The 12,693-nt window shown below is 43.1% G+C and overlaps 1 protein-coding gene across 1 annotated transcript in view; it reads left to right on the top strand.

The window, feature by feature from the left end:
- Nucleotides 1-8,139: 8,139 nt before the first annotated feature.
- Nucleotides 8,140-12,693, top strand: part of ankrd27 (ankyrin repeat domain 27 (VPS9 domain)) — a 63,948-nt gene continuing 59,394 nt past the window's right edge. Inside the window, exons 1-2 of the mRNA XM_028585361.1 lie at nucleotides 8,140-8,240; nucleotides 8,352-8,473. The gene's annotated coding sequence lies outside the window, so the exon portion shown is untranslated. The remainder of the gene's footprint in view (nucleotides 8,241-8,351; nucleotides 8,474-12,693) is intronic.

Genomic DNA, 12,693 nt, shown 5'->3' with positions numbered 1-12,693 from the left:
GGGTTGAAACCGAACCGCGACCGCTGCAACAAGGACTGAGCCTCTGTACACTGGGTGCACGCTCATCCAGGTGAGCTAACCAGGCACCCCAATACTAGACGTGATGGTTCGGAGTAATTTCACCCTAGGGTCCTTTGCACCATGACCTCGAGCCAAACACTCCCCCAGAAGCTTTTTTCACCTGGGTCAAACATTGGGAGAGTTAGCGTAGAGTAGCATTATCAGCTGAATAGCTTAGCGCAGGGGATTATGGATCCAAAGTGTCTCTTAACATTACCCCACTAATAATGCCCGAAATGATACCAAACTTCTACAGTAGTACATATAGGTTATACACTCATAAAACGATGGATTGTAAAGTTTGTAAGTACACCAGAAGTTTATGTAAATAACACTTGCCTGCTGGCTTCTGCTCTCTGCTGTTGTTGTTGCTGCTGTAAGACGAGTGCTTAGGGCTGTCTACAAATTATAACACCGAAAAGAGATGCAACAAAAATGTTTAATGATTAAATAAGGTAATGTCTCCAAACTTACCTCAATTATAATTTGTCTCCTGATAGTTATTCTACAGCACTTACTTAAAAAAAAAAGGTTAAATAAAAAAAAATATTTTTGTTGCATCTCTTTTCGGTGTTGTAATTTGTAGACGTCCCTAAGCACTCGTCTCACAGCAGCAGCAACAACAGCAGAGAGCAGAAGCCAGCAGGCAAGTGTTATTTACATAAACTTTTGGTGTACTTACAAACTTTCCAATTCATCGTTTTGAGTGCATAACCTATTTGTACTACTTTAAGTGACTGATGGGAAAAAAAAATTTTGAGTATTGAGTGATTGCGCTGCAGCCGACAGTTGCATATACCAGGAAAAAAAAATATTTTAGGCCCAACTCCTCCCTCCCGACAAGAGTCGGCAAAACCAGATTTTTTTGATTGTTCTAAAGATTATTTTGCCAGATTTTCCTGTGTTCAACAGGGAACATAGAGGGAAATTTCTGTTTGTTTTATTTTTTTATTTGTTTTCATTTAACAGAACAGATGAACAAGAACAAAAACCCTCTGTTTCATTTTTTTTTTAAGTTAATTAAATTCAACATATTTCCAAAAGTCAATAAGTAATCATGTTAACTAATTGTCATTATAATATTGACCAAAAATACGCTACGCTAACTGCAGTTTACTGAACCGTCGGGAAACCCAGGCACCCGAGTCAGAACAGCGGCCATTCGTAACGTTACACCTCTGTTAGCGTTACCGGTGTACGTGCCGAATATCTCCTCCCTGCCGAATCTAAACCGTAGCTAAATTTACCCGACAAAAGGGGGATAATGCTAGCCTGGTTGACATAAGACCCACTCTCAGTTGTAACTGAGAGTGGGTCTGGGCAAGCTTCATTCACAGCGCATTTCCAAAGGGCATACCTGCAAAATCGCTTTTTGGCAAAACTTGCCGTTTTGAATGAATGGGGAAAATGTCATCCACGTAGACTCGGCAGCAGGTAACGTTAGCCTACTGTTAGCTAGCAGCTGGAGTAAACACGGTTAAAATGCTGACAGCTAAACGGTGTAAAAGTGTCTGTATTTCACTGGAGAGGATTCTGACACCAGACTGTAGCTGCCGCTGTCTGAAAAACAACTCAGCCTCGCCAGCCTCGTGGTGCATTCAAAGTAATTGTAAAATACCCTTTTCCCATCCAGTGGTTGTTTTTGTCGTTTAACAAGAATTTACTGTTGAAATAAGTTATTAGTTATTGTTATTACATTTTTAATAAATAATTTGTTTTTGTGAGTAACTAACTTGAGTATTATGTATAATTTATGTATAATTTAATGCAAGCACATGAATATTTGAAATGACTGAAAATGCCCATCCCTACTACATTAGCCGTGATGTAGTCTACATCCTTGACCTTCCGTCCTCCTTCCTCTGTCTCTGTTCTAACCTCCGGTGGATTTGTGAGGACTATGGCTGCTCCTCAGATCTCTGCAGGGTAAATCCAGACAGCTAGCTAGACTATCCGTCCAATTTGAGTTTTCTGTTGCACGACTAAAACAACTTTTAAACATACACATGTTCACCAAAAGAAGTTCTTTCCGGGGCTATTTTGCAGCGGAACCACGGCTTTTCTACGGTGCTTAGCACCTCCCAAGACAATTGTGATTGGTTTAAAGTAGCACGCCAACTTATTGGGACTTTGTCTTATTCACCGTATCCCCCAGAGTTAGATGAGTCCATACATACCCCACTCATCTCTGTGCGTGTCGTAACTCTGTCTGATGCCCCCACCGCTAGCCTAGTTTAGCACAGATCCTGGAGGTAACCGGCTCCATCTAGCCTACTGCTCCCAATAAGTGACAAAATAACGCTAACATTTTCATATTTACATGTTGTGATTTGTAGAGTCATAGCATGTACAAATAACAAGGTCACATGACACACAGCCATCTTCTAACCGTATACATACTGGGAACTATATTCTCAGAAGGCAAAGCACTGCTACTTCTGCTACTTGGGCGGAGTGATTTGCTCGCAGAACTCTCTGCTCCTCAACACGGGGCATGAGAATATAGTCCCCAGTATGTATACGTTAGAAGATGGCTGTGTCTCATGTGACCTTGTTATTTGTACAGGCTGTGACTATACAAATCACAACAACTAAATAGGAAAATGTTGGTGTTATTTTGTCACTTATTGGGAGCAGTAGGCTAGGTGGAGCCGGTTACCTCCAGGGTCTGTGCTAAGCTAGGCTAGATGGAGCCGGTTACCTCCAGGATCTGTGGGAGGATACGGTGAATAAGACACTAAGTCCCAATAAGTCGGGGTTTTCCTTTTCAAAGAAATGCCAATAAACCAGAGCATGACCTGACGAAACGGAAATTATAAAGGAGAAAATATTAGCTTCAGCATTGTTGTCAGAAAAGATAGTATCTTAATATCTGGTGACATATTCCGGTCATTTTTTGATTATTCAGTGTTTCGTTAAGGATTTTTTTTTTTTTTTTTTTTTTTAGCAGTGGGGGCCGGTCTGTCCGAACGACAAGCCCTCCACCCAGCTCCGCCACCAAACACCTGTGCTTTTCCTACTATGACATGTCAACATGTCAATATCTATTACACTGACTCACTCACCGTTTTAATGTTTCCAGATGTTTGATATCAGGACGATGAGCTGACAGAACTGATAAGTTGAACGTTGTCCAAGTTGAATGCGGTGACGTTTTTGGCGGAGCTGTTCGTTTAATAGTCGACCCGGAAGAAAGAAACGTTTTGACAATAAACTCCATCAACACAACAGTATGTGGAGTTAAAGTGGACGGGCCCAATAACCTCTGAATAGTTCTACTTGTTGTTAAATTGCAATGTGAGTCAAATTAACTTCATGCTTCATCAACACAAAGCACATTGCTATCGCCACAAGAGACCGCTTCATTCGGCTCGTTTTCTATGAACAATAGCCGCTTTCCAACCAGGTAGTTACAGGAACATATTATAGGAAAAGTCCACTTCTGAGCGCTTCTACTAACTACTCTGCCCCAAAACCGTTTTTGTAATTTGCATTCGCACTGGCCAGGTGGCCAAAGGGACTATAGGAGGGGTAAGGGAGTAGCCTAATTCAAGCACAGCAACAGTCTTTACAGCATTAAAATCAGAAAACAAATACACCAAAAAAGTATGAACTACATACTAAATCTGTTTATATGGCATATTTGTCATAATTTAAACAAGTCTCCCAAAGAAAAACTGTATCTCTCTCTTCCCCGCCTCTGTGTGTGTGTCTGTCTGTCTGTCTGTCAAGTCCGCAGGGCACGCTTGTGGAGTTTAACTCCGAAAAGACGGTTGATCACAGGTTCCCGTTAATCTTATGATGGACATGTGTTAAACAAACGAATCGTCAAAGGCCAAATAAAAGCCTCTTATTTACGAGCGCGGTCTGAGAGACCACCAGCTGACGGCGGGGTTTCTGAGCAGGACATGGCCGAGCGACGAGCTAGCGGCCGGGGCAGGCGCCTGCCGACTGTCCCCTCATTTCATGGAGCTTCTCACCTCTGAAAACTTTGAAGAAAATTGTCAATTCGGCATCAATTTTCACAAGACTGCCCATATTCGATAGTGAATTTAGTGATGAAAGTGAATTTAGTGATGAATGAGTAGAAGAAAATTGTTAAAATTGTCCCGTTGTTGGTCCGTCTGTACCGGAAACCCGACCCTGGTTGACCTATAGGTCCCGATGTTGAGAAGGGAACAGCGAAAAGACCCTGACCTGAAGTAGGAGCTGAAAGAGTTACAGGACCTGCAGCCAGAGGAACTTAAAAATCCCCAAATTGATCCAGTCGGAAAGTGGCTAATTTGTCTACGGGTTAACCTTAAGGTGGAGTTAGCAAGCTAACGTTAGCCAGCTAATACCAGCTGGCTGGCGTGCTAGTTGTGCCGTGCTTTTATGCTGCATCGATTACAGAGAATGAGCTGAAAAGTGGACTGGGTCCCACAACCACCCCCCGCCATTTCCCAGTTTTCATTCTCCATAAACGACATGAAATCAAGGAGAGGGTTAACTTTTCCTGCTCCAGATTTACCACCGCGGTCAGAAATTAGACATTTTGTTTCTCCCACTATGGGTACGTCCCATAGTCCTTAAATTGCAATCCCCGACTACTCCACTTGCCTCCTTCCCTCGCGTCTTAGTCCCTCCCACCGAGGAGGCCCGGGAGAAACGAGGGCTTTAGAGGGATGAGACTTCCTTTCCTCTGAAGCGTTGCATGAATTCATCGGCTGTTTGGGCGGAGTTAGCAACTCCTTAAGCTGCACGACTTCCTGGGAAGGCTGCTCTCGTGTGTCCTCGCCTATAGCTCCTCGATCGCTCCTCGATGATCGCTCCTCGATGATCGCTCCTCGATGCTCGGGGGAAGAAATAAGAGCTTTGAGACCTGCTTCACCAAAGAGGGACAGAACAACTTCTGGTTCAGCCGAGGAGCTATCAGATAAGGGTGATGAGATTCAGCCACTGTCACTAGAGTCAGAACTCGCTCTGAAGCTAATCACCGTCCCTCTCTCACTCGCTCTACCACCCACCCACACATGCCGGCCCTGCTCTTCTCTTAAAGAGATACACACACACACACACACACACACACACACACACACACACACACACACACACACAGAACGCTCTTACGTAGGCTACGGTGAAAGCTCTGCGTGGAGCCTCCGCTGGTTCCAAGCCGTCTTTTTCCTGCGTGTGAGGTTGGAGGGATATTGACAGCCCCTAAAGCTAATGACGTTAATACAGGCCTGGACTGTCCTAACCCGACCAGAGTAAACCTAAATAGAGAATACCTTTGCACTCGGCACAACAGTAAACACTCAGAACATTTAAATGTTAAATACACATTAAAACATGCACAGTTTCTCACATAGTAAAAAAGGTGATGCATTTAAGATGCTTGCTCCTTCACATAATTTGTCTAACATCAAAACATGCAATACATTTTCCTATGGGGATATGCATAGATAAATCATAACGTAACTTCACCGGGGCGCAGTGTTCAACGTTAATAGTGCCGACCGGGATGCCGGCTTTACCAGCGGGTAACCTCCATATCAGGGCTTCTCGATTATGGAAAAAATGATAATCACAATTATTTTGGTAGATATTAAAATCACGATTATTTAACACGATTACTCATTGACTTTTGGAAAGATGTTTAGATTCATTAATTAAACTTATAACTAATACAAATGTTTAAATAAGATGAGACAAAACGTAATGGCTAAAATATAATTTCTTGATTACATTGTTTTGTAATCAAAATCGCCGTTCAAATTTGGTTTTGTATTAGTGGCTATCAAATAACGACAAAGACTCAAGTTAAATGTAAGTAGAACCACCTGCGAAAACATGCAACATATATAAAACCTTTTACTATCCTCATAAGTACTTGGGTTTGTTCCAGGGACGTATTAGAAGTATTTTTGTTTTGGTTTGTTTACATGATGCTGGGCGCGGATACAGCGTTCGAGGCGGAGCTCCGTTCATTCCTTTGAGAGTTGCTCAGTGGCGCAGGAAGCCATCATGGAGCCAAAACTTACCGGGATGATCAGCATTGCTTCCGCACTGTGCCTCCCATAGAGTAACCCCGGATTTCCACTGAATGCAAAAAGTAAAAGTAACCAGGTCCGGATTTGTTGCGGCACCGCTGCGGCCATGACTGACAGCTGAAGTCACGAGGACAACACGAGATCTCACGAACTCACGTAGAATAGAACCACAAAACTAGGGCTGCCACCTCTTAGTCGATTGGTCGACTAATCGGCCGTTTTGGTCTTAGTCGACTAAGATTTCTCTTAACATGAGTACAGGGGGATAAGGGGAAAGAAAATAGTAGGCCAACACAAACAGACTAAAACAAATAACACATCCACGCTTAGTGGAAGGAAGATGTAATTTAAAAATTCTGATAGTGAAACGAGTAATTTAGCCAGGTTTGTAGCGCTCAAAGTAATGTACCACTGATTTACAGACGTCTCCTTAGCCATGTAAGTCTATGGGGAAAGGCTTTTTTGGGCCAGAGGGCATCCCGTGACTGGCCAGCAGTTGTAATTCCACCGTTTGGCCGCTTTGTTCAATGCCCGGCACACTACCTTTTTTTTTCTGCATGCGGTGGAACTTCCCACTGAAGTTGTTCAGTTGAATTTCTTTTTAAAATTAATAGTTTTGGTACAAGATTAGAAAGTAAATGGTCCAAAGGGTGAATACTTTTGCATGTGTCACCTTTTTCAGCCCTTCTGAGTTTGCAGGTATGTGTAATCCTGTCTTAATGTTACTTTTGTTTTGTAAATCCAATAAAGTGGAAATTATTTGTTCAGTTGATCTTAAAGGGGTCGTCTGTTTGTTGTTGTGCAAATGAGTAGGTTTAGTCAGATACTGTTTTTAAGTACAATTTTGAGGTACTTGAGTCTTTCCATTTTCTGCTACTTTCTACTTCACTACATCTCAGAGCTTAATATTGTACTTTTTAATGAACTACATAATTATTTGATGGACTACATTAACACATTCAGATTATAGACACACTCCTAAACACAGGGAGGGGGGAAGATAACTAATGGGACACACTTCCTGTCCACTAAACACAGGGAGGGGAGGAGAATGGGACATGGGTCCAAGCATAGCTAATAAATAAATAAATAAATAAAATAGCTCCACCACATTTAAGTGATTTTTTTTTTTTTACACACTGGATCTAACATTGCCCATAATGCAACCTTTTACACATTTTAGTTAAACCTTTCCTGATAAATCGTCACATTATTGAAACTTGTTGCCTACGGTTTGTAGGCACTTTATTTCTGTCAATTGTCTCCAATCCTAAAATGAGATAACCCTTCAGATAACATGTCAGCTCCCCCACAATTCACAGAAGACATCATCACACAACTACAAATAGTCTTATTGACGAGTAAACTGACCTGTGTAAAACGGGTGGAATATCCCTTTAAAAAGTGGATAAGTGCAAGTCCTGTGCAATAACCCAGCAACACTGTTTCTAATATCAGCACCTTTACTGGTTCCACTTATTTATTCATCATTCTCTATTTCAGAGCTGTTCTTATTGTAATATAATACTTATATAATAACATAGTACTTATTTATTCCAGCACCCTTTGCACTATGCTCCATAATTAAAATAAATTATAAAAATAATTTACTCCTGCACACTTTGCACAAGACCCAGGACTAGGTGGAGGGATTATATCTCCAACCTGGCCTGGGAACGCCTCGGGATCCCCCAGTCGGAGCTGGTTAATGTTGCTCGGGAAAGGGAAGTTTGGGGTCCCCTGCTGGAGCTGCTCCCCCCGCGACCTGACACCGGATAAGCGGACGAAGATGGATGGACTTTGCACTCTTCATTGCACTGCTGCCTCTACCTGTCTATATTGTTTCTGTTGATAGTGTGTATAAATTGTTTGTTTTGGTTGTTGTGTGTGAGTAAGCACATTGTGAGCATTGTATAATCCAAAGCAAAATTCCTCGTATGTGTCCTCATACCTGGCAAAAAAAAGCTGATTATGATTCTCAGTCTTCTCTCTAATGTAATACACCGCTCTGGGCGCGAGAGGGCAGTGAACCCGTTTTAGTAGCGTCTCTAGGCCAGTTCAAGTTTCCCAGTAACCAGAGAAACAAACGCATCTACTTTTACTTGTACGACGTGTAACCACTACATTTGCACATTAGTAAGATTAGAGGTAATGTAAAAAAAACAAAAAAAAAGACACGCTCCGCAATGAAAAGCGACTATTTTGACAGCTTGTTTTACGTGTTTCCTCTCTGATGTCTGGCAACCCGGCGGACGAAAGGCTGAGGTCCTGTAGCGGGCTAGCCAGCTGATCCCAGACCGTAAACATCTTCTGACAGGCGGCTCTAGGTGTTGGTCTGCCATGCCAAAGCCCGGGTGACCTGAGGCACTCTCTAATAACAGGTACAGTTCAACTAATTATCGCGTCTGTTAGCTGACGGCTGGGTTACTAGTTGGCCATGCTAACACGTTAATGAGCTAACGCTAACGTTAGATATGCTGGCTATTAGGCTACTGTTTTATATTGGGGGTATTGTTATTTTGTAGCTAGCAGGCTAATTTTAAAACTTCCGGCGCCCAGCTAGGATAGCCTGAGTCACGTACGAAGCCCAAATTTGTCAATATTCACAAATCTGACCAAACGGCTATGCTTGATAAGCAGTTCGTTTAGCAAAATATACCGAATTCTTCCCAGCCACCTGTGAGGTGCGCGTTGGAAACCGCTGTTTTAAAAGCTATAGCTAGCTAATCCCACAGCCGAACACGCCAAACCAATCTCCATTCAAATAATGTGAAAATTAATCCAGAGGTAACGTTGCCTCTAAAAGTTTTGTGCTTGAAGAACACGATTAAATACTTTATTAAACATCGTTTCAAATCATTCTATACTAAAAGGCATTTCGATAAAAACAAACAAGCCTCCACTTATATTTTATTGCACAATGGATGGAGAGATTGAGCATTGATGAAATATAAACGCAAAAAAAAACACTTTAGATGTTATTAAATTGAATTCACTTGTGTTAGAAGGCTAATAAATTGGCCGAACTTATTAAAATACCCCAACGATTCCTTGAACATCGGATTTATATTATTAGTGCCTTGTCCGTGTGTCCGCAAACAAAGAAACATTAAAATGCCAGATTTTTTAAATGGAGTTTGGTTTGACAAAAGAAGCCTCGGCGCTGTAGCCTATCAAACTACACGCATCTGAAATACAGCAACGATATTCAACCTAAAGGCTTACGAACACTCTTACATGTCGCACTTTGGATGGTCTTTATCATAATAACCAAAATATACATATGTTGTGGCTTTAGGAAAACAATTTTATTTAGAAAACGTCCACGGAAATCTCATTATTCGCGATGGCTAGCTTGACACATCCTTGTTTTTGTCTTAAAGGTCAGTAGAAGTTTTGTTTTTTTTCTGATTTTGAAAACCTTTTTTGTTTTAAATGCCTCCACACCTGGACGTCTGATTCAGAGTCTGATATGTGGTTTATAGGTCAAAGGTGGATACTTAGCTTTTCTTCTTGGTTATGTTTTATTATTCAGGTCTGGAGAGTTATGTTGTGTATGTTAAGGCGGCATCAAACCTTAGGAGAAAGATGTGATGGTCCCCTTTTTAAAGCTGTGAAACCTCATCTGCTGTGGTTTCATCTCCTGAAAGGTTTTTTTTATTGATCCAGAGAAAGCAGAAGTGATGTCTTCTTCCATTTCACCCGGTTCATTTCATCTTCTCTGCCATCTGCGCACTGTTTTATTGATTCTTGTTGTCTTTTCTTCACCTTCGCTGGTTATTGTCTACTCTGTTTTCTTCATGTGATTGATCTGCGGTCAACTTTAATCTCAGTATCATGACGTTCACAACCTTATGACATCTGACAAGTCAGATGCTTTTTTGCTTTGATGTGAGAGTGTGAACGTTTGTGTCTGTAATAAGTTAACTATAGAAAGAGATGGAAGAAGATCTTTTAATAAAGTAAAAATGTAGAGCGCGCCATAGTCTCGCTTTGCCAGACGCTCCTCCAAAGCGCGCTGAAGGAGAGTCTGGCTAGTCCACCAAGGGGGTAAGCGAGCGTCTGGAATGCGTAGCTCCTATGGCGCCATTTTGATGCTAACAAGAGAGCACCTCCCGTTAGCATCCCATTGACTCCCATTCATTTTGACGTCACTTTGACAGAGAATAACTTTACATCTGAAGCGTTTAAAGACTCTAGTTGTCCATTGTTTATTTCTAAAGAAACACGACAATGTATAAAAGGCTCCATTACCTCGTAGCTCACATAATGGCTCCGTAGCAGACGCTTTTATAAATATAGGCTAACGATTGGGTCAAAACCACGAGACTTACTGTCACACAGTAGAGGAATTACCGTATAGTACAGGAGAAGCTCTCAGGCAGTTTGGACTTACATTAGCTGTTTAGGTTTAATTACTAATGTTAACTAGCATGTTAGTTAGCAATAATTAGCCTGTGTCTATGTTATCTCCTTACATATACCTACACTCTCCGTCTCTGTAAGATTGGGAATGATTGAGATTTCTCTTGGCACAGCTACCAGAAGACTTCACACTTTCAGACACGTTGCTCACGTCACATCTACGTCTTCAAGCTCAGTTGGAGGCTGCTCAGTAAAGCAAGAGATCACCGGAAAAGTGCTTCTAATATCCTTCACTGGTCTCCGTCCAGAGACACGGGGTCCATTATATACTGTCTGTGTACTCCACACAGCATTCAGGGATGGGAGGAAAACGTGCTCTGGCCTGGCTCCGCCCTCCTACGTACTTCCGCTAGAGCTGTAATCGGGCCTTAAAAGTTCGGCCCGAAAAGGACAGAACTCGGCCTCGAGCCCGACAAGTACGTTTTGATTGACAGCTTTTTAAAAGTCCGAACCCGTTTACAGCCCGACTGTACAAAAGGCCGTCTATTAAGCAGTGATTAGAGCGCATGTCAGGAAATAGCGCGGACCCACGCTTCACACCGCGAGCGGGCACACGCCCCACTCGGCGGAAAAGGGAGAGCTGTGTGCCGCACTCTTTCGTCAAGAACGAGTCATTTATACATGTTTTAACATCATTTGTTCGTGACTAACGTCGGCTATCGGCCACTTGGAAGTTGGAACAAAGAAATAAAATAAATCCTCCAGAGGCCAGCCTCCGTTTCACCTCCTCAGCATCCATTTTCGCGCTAATCCAAACGCATCACCTGACTGCTCATTTACCCCTGAGCCCGGCCCGGCCCGAGCCCGTGTAAGATGATAGAAATTAAGACCAAACCGGTCGAGTCCCGTCAGGGTTCGGGCAGCTCTAAATTCCGCTAAATTTTCATTTTCCTTCAGTACTCCTTCTGGGTTTGCGGTATATTGTTGGGTTTTCTCCGGCCAAATCTTAACCGGTCCAATCAGCGACCAGAGGGAGTGGCTGAGAACGATGACGTTGAGGTTGTGTGTTGTAGTTCTGTAACGGCGGCGGAGAAAGATGCAAGCGAAGCCATTCGGTCCGTTGTGGCAACGCTGCCGAATATCCAGAAGTTAAAGCCCGAGCGAGACCAATCTTTGCTGAGTCGTGTTGGGGGCCATGATGTCGTGGCCACCTTCCCCACGGGGGGTTCGGGAACAGTTTGATTTTCCAGCTCGCTCCGTTAGTGGTGAAGGACTTACTTAATGCTAGCGATGCTAAGCCGACGTCACGACAAGACGTTAGCGATTAATTCTGGCAGATCCAGAGTGGATCTGGGAAGATCCAATAGTTTTAAACTTCAACAGAGTACCTGCCTTCAAGGAAGTTAACACTGTCAATGGAGAGAGGCCAGACTCTCTGGACAAATGAAATGGACCAGAGTCTGGTAGAACCAGGCTATAGTACCAGAGTCTGGTAGAACCAGGCTAGAATATCAGAGTCTGGTAGAACCAGGCTAGAGTACCAGAGTCCGGTAGGACCCGGCTAGTGGACCAGAGTCTGATAGGACCCGGCTAGTGTATCAGAGTCTGGTAGAACCAGGCTAGAGTACCAGAGTCTGGTAGGACCCGGCTAGTGGACCAGAGTCTGGTAGAACCAGGCTAGAGTACCAGAGTCTGGTAGGACCCGGCTAGTGGACCAGAGTCTGGTAGGACCCGGCTAGTGTATCAGAGTCTGGTAGAACCAGGCTAGAGTACCAGAGTCTGGTAGGACCCGGCTAGTGGACCAGAGTCTGGTAGGACCATTCCCGGAAGTGGAACGTGAAGGATATAGACTAAGACCTTGCACTGGCCAGTTTTGATTATTGGGGGTGTTGATTACGCCTATGGCCTTAGCATCATATCATCGGGACGTCCTGAAAGTGTAGGGTTGATTTGTAAACTCTGATTATCTTTAAACAAATCAATCTATTGATGCTTTTCCAGCCCTGCTGTGTTCAGGGAACATTGTTTGGATGTTTGACCTTTTTTAATCTCCTTACTGTTGGTTGTTTGTTCTCCGTGTTCACACATGCTAAGCTTCAGGCTAAGACGTCAGCTGAGTGACGCTAATCTAAAGTGTGTAATGAAACGGCCTGTTGGGTCAGGGGTGGGTGGGTGGGGGACAGACATTCCTCTACACCGCTGAATACCTTTCAAGCTTGTAGGGTCACGAGGGACC

This window comes from Perca flavescens, chromosome 8, assembly GCF_004354835.1.
Source record: "Perca flavescens isolate YP-PL-M2 chromosome 8, PFLA_1.0, whole genome shotgun sequence".
NCBI classification, from domain to species: Eukaryota; Metazoa; Chordata; class Actinopteri; order Perciformes; family Percidae; genus Perca; species Perca flavescens.
This window is presented reverse-complemented; position numbering and strand designations above follow the sequence as displayed.